Raw genomic sequence first — 9,376 nt, 5'->3', positions numbered from 1 at the left:
GGGAGACTTGAGAATTCCCAGGTTGGAACCTTCCCTGCATCAGGAAGGATGAAGTCCCATGAGAACAGGACTGTAGAGTCCTGGGGTGAAGTACTCTTTATTATAGGATCCTAGGCTTAGAGTCAGAAGGGACATTAGAGGCATCTTAAGTACAATGTCTTCATTTTACTGATGGGAAAGCTGGGGCCCAGAGACATTAGATGACCATGATCTCACAGGTCATAATAGCAGAACCAGGATTTAAACCCAGGTCCTCTGACTCTATATCCTATTGTATATCCAGACTTTGGGAAGCTTTAATTCTGCTTATCTTAAGGTTCCCAATGTCATAGAACTACTCTGTAGTTCAAGGGTTGAGGCATTCCAAGTTCCCAGAGCTCCATGTTCCAGGTGGGTAGTTTGTAGGGTGAAAACTAGGGCTCTAAGATAGTGAGGGTGGCTGGAACACGGTAATGAAGTGTAAAAATAAAAGAGGCCCAGGCCTTATGCTCTGGAAATAGAATGAAATGGTTTAGAGAAGGGACCATTATGGACAAGGGAGTGGGAATGAGGTGAAGAGACTGACAGTCTATCAAAGATTTAAGAGAGGAGAAATCAGACTAGCAGCCGCAGCTGGTTTCCACGCTCAGCTAGCCCCTGATACCTTCTCGTTTTCTATCTCATTGACTATGGGCCCTAGGGATGGGATAGGGTTGGAGGAGAGACAGGAAAAAGATATAAATGAAGATGAGAAAGGGGAGAAGGGGGGGGGGAAGAGAGAGAGAGAGAAGAAAGAGGAGGAGGAGGGGAAGACAGAGATGAAGGGAGAGAAAGAGGAAGAGAGGTTAGAGTATCTAATTTTACCTTAAAAATATTCTCCAGTGGCAGCTTTTCTAGACACAGCTGAGTGCCCCTAGCAGCACGGGTCCCTTCTGGAGAGAATCCTAGAATCCATACTAGGGTCTAACAATGTAGTCTTAGTATATCGCTTGTGTGCTAAGAGGCCCTCAAGCCTCAGACCAATTCAGTTCTCCAATGTACAGAAAGCAGTTCAGTTTGCCCCACAGTCTTTATTCTTATTACCTACTACTGTGAATCCCTGAATCACAGAATTTCAGAACTATGAGATCTTGGCCACCAACTCGTTCAGTGCTCTTATTTTATAGAGTGGAAAACCAATCCAGGAATTAGACCAAGAGAACAGAGTAAGTATACAGCTGGGTCTTGTGTCTCACAGGCCAGTGTTCTGTCTATCTCTCATTGCCCCTGGCCCTCTTCCCAGCTTTCTCCAAGAGTTCCATTTCCCTCTGTGAGCAGGGCTTCTCTTGGACCTTTTCCATCACCACCCTGTATCAATATCCATGGAACAGCTTGCACTCTAGGCCTGTCCTATAAACCCTTCTTGCTCCCCACCTTCCCTTCTATATGAGAAATAGCAGTTATCCTACATGCTCCAGTGATTTCAGTATTGGGGAAAAGCCAGGCCAGTTCTGTCATCAAGGTTGATGGGTTCATAGGATAGTCATAGGTCTTTCACCATAAGAGAACCTGAATTCTTTCAGTTCTAGTTAGTTATCAGTCTAGAGAGGCTAAAACACTGAACCTGCTCAGAGGGAGCCCTCACCTGATGGGATGCCACACACTCTAACTACTGTGATATTAGATGATATCTGAACTAAGGTTAGGGACATCTGTTTTGGAAGAGACTCAAGGCAGGTTTTGGCCCAGAGGGTGGGGAAGAGATTTTCAGCCAGGAAAAAGTGAAATCTGTTCTGGAAAGTCTGGTGGAGTAGGACAGAGACTGAGAGAAAAAGTCTGGAGGATGGACGTAGCCTCAGCTAAACTGGAGTAAATTCTCTACCTTGCTTCACAGAAAATGGGCTTCAGAGTATCTGTCAGAGAAGGACAGTGAAATACAGTGAGAGTGGGAGAGCCGGGTTTCCTTGTTTTTCCTCATTAGCCATGGCTTCTCCTGAGGGATTTGACTCAGGCCTTATCTCTCTTCCCAGCTGCCTCAACCGAGATTAGGTGTCTTCCTTCCTCTACCTTTCTCCTTTATCTCAGGAGGGGAGAGGGGTGAGAGAGAAGGACAATCAGCATATCTGGATGAGGGAATGGGCAAAAGAAGGGGGATAGGGCTCAAGGGGAGAAAACAAAGAGAAAGTGGAGAATGAGTGTCCAGTGCCTCCCTCCTTCCTTATCCATCAGCAGTGGCCATGGCAGCACTTTACACAGCTGATTAACTATGAGAGTGAAAGGAGGGAGAGCGTGTGAGAGTGAGCAGTGGATTAGACACACACACACACACGCACACACACACACACACACACACACACACACACACACACAGTATAGCCAGCTGCAGAGAACAAGTGAACACATGTAACAGTGAGAGAAAAAATAATCAGTGTGAGGGTGGAGTTGGATGACAGAGTATAAAAAACCTTAAGGCTAGCTAAGCCCTTATCAAGATCTACAATTCCCTCTCTTTTGACTAGAACCTCCCCAGGGCCTTAGGGTCACCATTGTTCCCCTTACCTTGAGGCTACAGGACCAGGAGTCCCTCCTGGTGGGATAGACTAAGCAGTAGCACCTTCCTATTCAAAAAGGTCAGAGTCAGGAGTCCCGAACTGGGCAGAAGAATCTATTACATAAGGTCAGAGCAAAAGCCAAACCTTCAGGCTTCCACCTTAACCACCCCAGACTTTATTGGCTTCTCAGAAAATATCCTTATTTTTTGGCTACCCTCCATGCTCCTCTTGCACTGGAGAACCTCACTGTGGATAGCATTCAGATGCTCCTATTCTCTCAAACCACCCTTTCACTTTTTGTTGTGTTCTTGTCTTCAATCAGCTACTTTACTGATACAGAACACTTAGGATTGGTATTACTCAAATATTAGACCTCACGTGAAGCACATTTTTCCTTTATTTTTTATGTATTCATTTTTTCATTCATTTTTAAAATTTTAAACTAAGGCCCCCATTTTTTGTATAACGTATTGATTTTCCAACATATTCTTCTTCCCTATCCCCTACTCAATAAGCCTGCCCTTGCAGCAGAATAAAAAAGAAAAGGAAAACAGTTAAGCAAAATCAACCAACAACATGGATTATTTCTGACAATTCAGAATGTTGCAACACTCTATAGTCATAGTCCACCACTCCCACCCCCATCCCCCAGTGAAGAGAAGGACACAAATTTTCTGTTTTCTTCTCTAGGGCCAATGATGACTGACATTCAATTTCATTTTATTGTTCTTTCTGTACATTTTGGTCATCACTGAGTATATTTTTTAATGGTTGTTTAGTTCACTCCACCTCAACTTATATTTCTTTCTATGTTTCTCTGATTTCTTCATATTTGTTATTTCTTACAGTGCAGTAAAATTTCATTACATTCATGAAAAATGATTTGTTTAGTCATTCCCAAGGCCTTGGGAATCTATTTTGTTTCTAGATACCATAACAAATGCTGCAACAACTATTTTGGTGTATATTGGACCGTCCTTTCTGGCTTTGATCTTCTTGGGGTATACCAACTAATCTATAAGCATTTATCAAGTGCCTGCTGTGTGTCAGATACCATGCCAAGTGCTCTAGGTATAAAGACAGAAGAGAAAAAGTCACTTCTTTGAAGGAACTTACATCCTAGCATGGGGAGAAAATAGATTTTAGTTATATAAAATAGATGCAAGGCAATTTGTATGGGAGAGATCAGCAAAAGTTTCATGTAGATAGTGGAATTTGAATTGAACCTTGAAAGACTTTTCTTTCAAGCTTAGTAGTAGGATTTCTATGTTAAAGGAGATGGGTATTCTAGTCACTTTCTTAGTATAATTCCAAATTGCCTTCTAGAACAGTTGGACCAATCCACATCCTCACGACCACTGTGCTCATTTTGAGGCACCCTCTTCTACTTTTATCTCCAAATTCTGGGAGCATCTAAGGCTCCTTACTTTTTTTTAAGGGAGAATTTCAGAAAGAGAGGTGCTGGACAGCTCCCAGACCACCCCAGTAAGATAAAGTGCATGTCTATAATGAATGGTTTTAAAGTTTCCCTCATTCTCCTCACAAAAATTCTGTGGGATACATAATACAAATATTAGTACTCCAGTTTTATAGAGGAGAAAACTGAGACTCAGAGAGCTCAAACAACTTGCCCAAGGTCACAGAGCTAGTAAAGGGAAAGAGTTGGGACTTAAAACAAAGTTCACTAGAGTTGAATTTGGTGCACTTAGCACTGAACCATGAACAATTTCATTTCATCCCATCCATGTTCAAAAATCTTCAATGGCTCAACATCGTCTGTGGCAGTGTTTCCAGTTGATCCATTAAACACTGAAACACTTAAAAATTTGAAATACATAGATGGACCCCATATGCTAATTTGGATATTCAGGGATGTGGAGTACTCCTTAGCATTAAGGGAAATGGGTGGGGGAATGGTTTTTTTGTTGTTGTTTTAGCATTTAATAATTATTTTTTGGTTCCAAATTCTTTTCCTCCACCCCTTCCCTACATTTATTGAGAAGACAAGATATACAACATCCACTATACATTTGAAGCCATGCAAAACACTTCCACATTAGCTATGTTCTGTGTGTTGGGGTGGGGGAAGCAAGAAAAAATAAGCTGGAAAAAATCTGCTTCAGTCTACAAGGGAGTGACTTTTGAAACACAATAAAGACAATTAAGTTTACTTTCATTAAAAATTGATGTAATATTTTTGATATGTACATATGCATGAAAAATTACATTTTGATATGTATATATACCTAGGGGCAGCTGAGTGGTACAGTAGATAGAGTGCCCAGCCTGGAATCAGGAAGACTGATCTTTCTGAGTTCAAATCTGACCTCAGACACTCAGTAGCTGTGTGACCCTACCTCAGTTTCTGCATCTGTAAAATGAGTTGGAGGAGGAAATGGTAAGCCACTCCAGTATCTTTGCCAAGAAAATCTTAAATGGGGTCACAAAAAGTTGGACATGACTGAAAAATGACTGAACATATATATATATATATATATATACCTAATTTCATGTTTTAGTGGCAAAAATAAAACTAACAGAGATACTTTGCCATAGAGCTTCTATTCACATTATATGGGACAATCAATCAACAAGTATTTTTCAAGCATCAGTTATGTGCCAGGCACTGTGCTAGGATCTGAGAATGAAAATACAATGAATAAAACAATCCCTAATCAAAAGGTAACAGCGGAGAGTAAAGAGAATAAATACAAGCTATATTTAACTATAAGATAGTTAATTTATTTAACTATAAGATAGTTTGGGGAAGAAGGAGCCAGCAGTTGGGATCAAGAAAGCACATATAGTGATTGAGCTGCATATTGAAGTAAGAGGATTATATGAGATGAAGATGAGGAGGAAGTCATGCAAAACATACTTCCATATTAGCCATGTAAAAAAAATAAAAATCAAGAAACAAAGAAAGTGAAAAAAGCATGCTTCCATCTTCACTCAGACTCTTTCTGGAGGTGGATAGCGTTTTTTCATAATGGGTCCTTGGAATGATCTTGAATCATTCAGAGTAGCTAAGTCTTTTGCTGTTACTGTATATAATGTTCTCCTGGTTCTGCTCACTTCACTTTACATCAGTTCAAATAAGTTTATCCAGGTTTTTCTGAAACCACCCTGCTTGTCATTTCTTATAACACAATTCCAATATAATACTATTTTTTCAGTCATTCCCCAATTGATGGGCATCCCCTCAATTTCCAATTCTTTGTAACCACAAAAAAATTGCTATAAATATTTTTGTACATGTAGATCTTTTCCCTTTTTTTTTCCTCTTTGGGATACAGACCTATCAACTCTTGTTGGATCAAAGGGTATGCAGTTTTATAGCCCTTTGGGCATAGTTCCAAATTGTTCTCCAGAATGGCTGGACTAGTTCACAATTTCACCAACAGGGCATTAGCATACCTACTTTTCCACAACCCTTCTACTGTTTGTCGTTTTCCTTTTGTGTCAGGTTAATCAATCTGATATGTGTGAGGACCTCAGAATATTTTTAATTTGAATTTCTCTAATCAATAGTGATTTAGCACATTTTTTCAGAAGACTCTTGGTAGTTTTGATTTCTTCTTCTGAAAACTGATCATTCATATATATTGATCATCTATCAATTGAGGGATGGCTCTTATTTTTATAAATTTGGCTCAGTTCCCCATTTATTTTGAGAAATAAGGCCTTTAATCAGAGAAATTTGTTGTAAATTCCCTCCTCCCAACCCATTTCCTGCTTTCCTTCTAATTTTGGCTGCATTGGTCTTGTTTGCATAAAAATATGTATAGTTTATCAAAAAAATAATCAAGATAATGGCCATGTTTGAAAATGTATGTCTCATTCTACATCTTTCTGCATTACCTGACTTCTCAATCTCTTGTAATCTACCTCTTGTCTTCACCACTTAGCCACCTCTTCCCAAGGTCATGAATGAATTATTAATTGCTAATTAAATGACCTTTTCCCAACTTTCCTCCTTCTTGACCTTTATGAAGCACATGATGCTGACACTGCAAACTATTTCTCCTTCTGAATGGTCTCTCCTTCTTTGGCTTTCATGATATGCTGTCATGATTCACCCACTTATTGGACTTTCTCAGTCTCCTTTGCAAAATCTTCCTCTATGTCTCACCCATAATATGTAGGTATATGCCAGGGCTCTGTCCTAGGCTCTCCTCTCTTCTCTCCTCTTGTTCCCTCCTCTCCCCTTGTTCCCTTCCCTTCCCCTCCCTTCTCCTCTTCTTCTCTGCCCTCTCTCCTCTTTTCTTTTCTCTTTTCCTCTCCTCTTCCCTTTTGCTCTCTTCCACTCTTCTTAGTTATCAGGTCTTAGGGGTTCACCTATCATGTCTCTCTGCATGTGTCTCCCAAGTCCCATATATCCAGTCCTGATCTCTCCTCATCTACAGTTTTGCATTCTCCATTTGCATACTGGACATCTACCCATATGTTCCACAGACATCTCAAATTCACCATGTTCAAAATATAACTCATTATCTTTCCCTCCTAAATCATCTTCAACTCCTAATGCCCCAGTTCCCCTTGAAGACACCATCATTTTCTTTCAGTCACTCACTTTCTCAACCTAGGAGTCCTATTTGGCTCTGTGACATCACTCACCCCCTGCCAACCCCTGTGGCCATTCAGTTGCCAATTTCTGTCTATTCTATTTTCCCATCTTTCCCATAAGTCCATTGCTCTCCATTCATGCCACAGCCACCTTCATGCAAGCCTTCAGTCACCTCTCAGCAACTCTATTGCAATAGACTTTTAGCTGTTCTCTCTATATCATGCATCTCCCTCGCCCATTCATGTTCTGTACAACTGTCAGATAGAACTGCTTAAAGCCTGGAATTGATGGTGACACTGCTGACCAAAAAGCTGAAGTGGCTCCCTTTTGTCAAACTTCTCTCTTAGACATTTGAAGGCCTTTACAACCTAGGTTCTGGCCAAAATGATGGACTTGTTGCTCTCCATAGATGTCCACCTCCTCCTACCTCTTCCGAACATATCTAGAATACTCTTTCCTTGCTTCTACTTTGTGGAACTTCTAGCTGTCCTTCAAGGCTTTTTATAAGAGGCCTGCTCTTGCTCCCCCAATGGCTAGAGACCCACTCAAAAATTTTTAGTAGCTAGGTGTTACAATTACAGTTACAGAACACTGGATCTGGAGTTAGGAAAGACCTAAGTTCAAATCCCAACTCAAAGACTTACTAGCTGTGCGACCCTGGGCAAGTCACTTAATCTCTCTGAGCCTCAGTTTCCTTCTCTGTAAAATGGGAATAATAGCACCTACCTCTCAGAGTTGATGTAAGAATAAAATGATAATTTGTAAGGTGCTTAGCAAACCTTAAAGCATTCTATAAATGTTAGCTCTCACAGATACACACACATACACACGAGTGTGTGTATATATGTGTATGTTATTAATCTATTAGCTTTGTCTGACAACACATGCCTTATTCCATACCTATCATTCAATCCTCTCTACTGAGACTAAGAAAGACATACTTTGGTCCTCTGAAGTCATAACTGATCACTGGATCCATCAGAGTTCATCTCTCTTTCACTGTTATTTTCTGCTACATTATTGTGGTCATTGTACAAACTGTCCTCTTGGTTTTGCTTTCTTCTCCCTGTTATCAGGACTCATCCACATCAAGGTTCTCTGAAGTCTTTGTTTTGCCAATTCTTTCAGCATAATATTACTTCATTACTTTCACATTCTACAATTACTTGAGTGTTCTCAATTATTGAATACTCTTTGTTTCTGGGTTAGGTTTTTTGTTTTTTTATATTTTTATTTTTTTTGTCTTTTGGGACCACATAAAATGCTTCTATAAATATTTGTGAATAAAGCGCTCTTTTCCCTCTCTGGCTGTAAAGGTCCAGGTGGTGGCACTGATCAGTCAAAGGGCAGGCAAAATTCACTGACTTCTCTAGTACAATTCCAAATGGTTTGTCAGAACAGTTGGACCAATTCACAGCTCCATCAGCAGTGTGTACATTTATGGGCACGTCTTCCCACAAGCCCTCAAGCATTTTCCTCTTTAGTCACAATTGCCAATCTGACAAGCATGAGGTGAAATTTCAGAGCTGTTTGAATTTGCATTTCTATTATTAGTGATTTGGAACCATCTTTCATATGCTTGTTGATAGTTCGTGATGATTTCTAATAACACTCCTATTTATCTCCTGGTTAGCATCTTGTGTTAATTTCAGCCAGAGAAATTTTTTGCCTTCTCTCCTCTTTAGCTTGCCGGGGGCAGGACTGTGTCATTTCTGTATTCATATCCGTAGCGTGGGAGAGACAGCTGTGGAGTACATACAGCACTAGCCTCAAAGTTAGGAAGACAGGTTCAAGTCCTATCTTCTGACACTGTATTTTAGTAATCTAAGACTATTAAGATGAAAAGGTACAAACCTGAATTAGTGAGGGAAATTCCCAATATTAATGAAATTACAGATTCAGTCCTTATCCTCAGCATAAAACAGATGCTTAATACGTGCTGGTTAATTGATTGAACTGGTTTCTTATCTACTTGGCTAAAGGTCTTAAGGGCATAAATGGCTTCCTCTCCTCACATGTCAATACTGATGGGAAAGCTTGTAGCCATGACCCAGGGTTCAGGCTTCAATTATCTCCCGTTAGAATAGGTATTGAGGTGATTCAGTGGATAGAACAGGGTCAGGAAGACTTGAGTTCAAATTTGACCTCAGACACTTAGTAGCTTCGTGACTCTCAGCAAGTCACTTAACCTGGTTTGCCTCAGATCTTCATTTGTAAGATCAGCTGAAGAAGTAAGCGGGACATCAACCACTCCAGTATCTTTGCCAAGAAAACCCCAAAAGGGGTCACAGAGTCAGAC

This window comes from Notamacropus eugenii, chromosome 1, assembly GCF_028372415.1.
Source record: "Notamacropus eugenii isolate mMacEug1 chromosome 1, mMacEug1.pri_v2, whole genome shotgun sequence".
Classification (NCBI taxonomy): Eukaryota; Metazoa; Chordata; class Mammalia; order Diprotodontia; family Macropodidae; genus Notamacropus; species Notamacropus eugenii.
The sequence above is the reverse complement of the archived record's forward strand: the minus strand, read 5'-3'. Positions refer to the sequence as shown.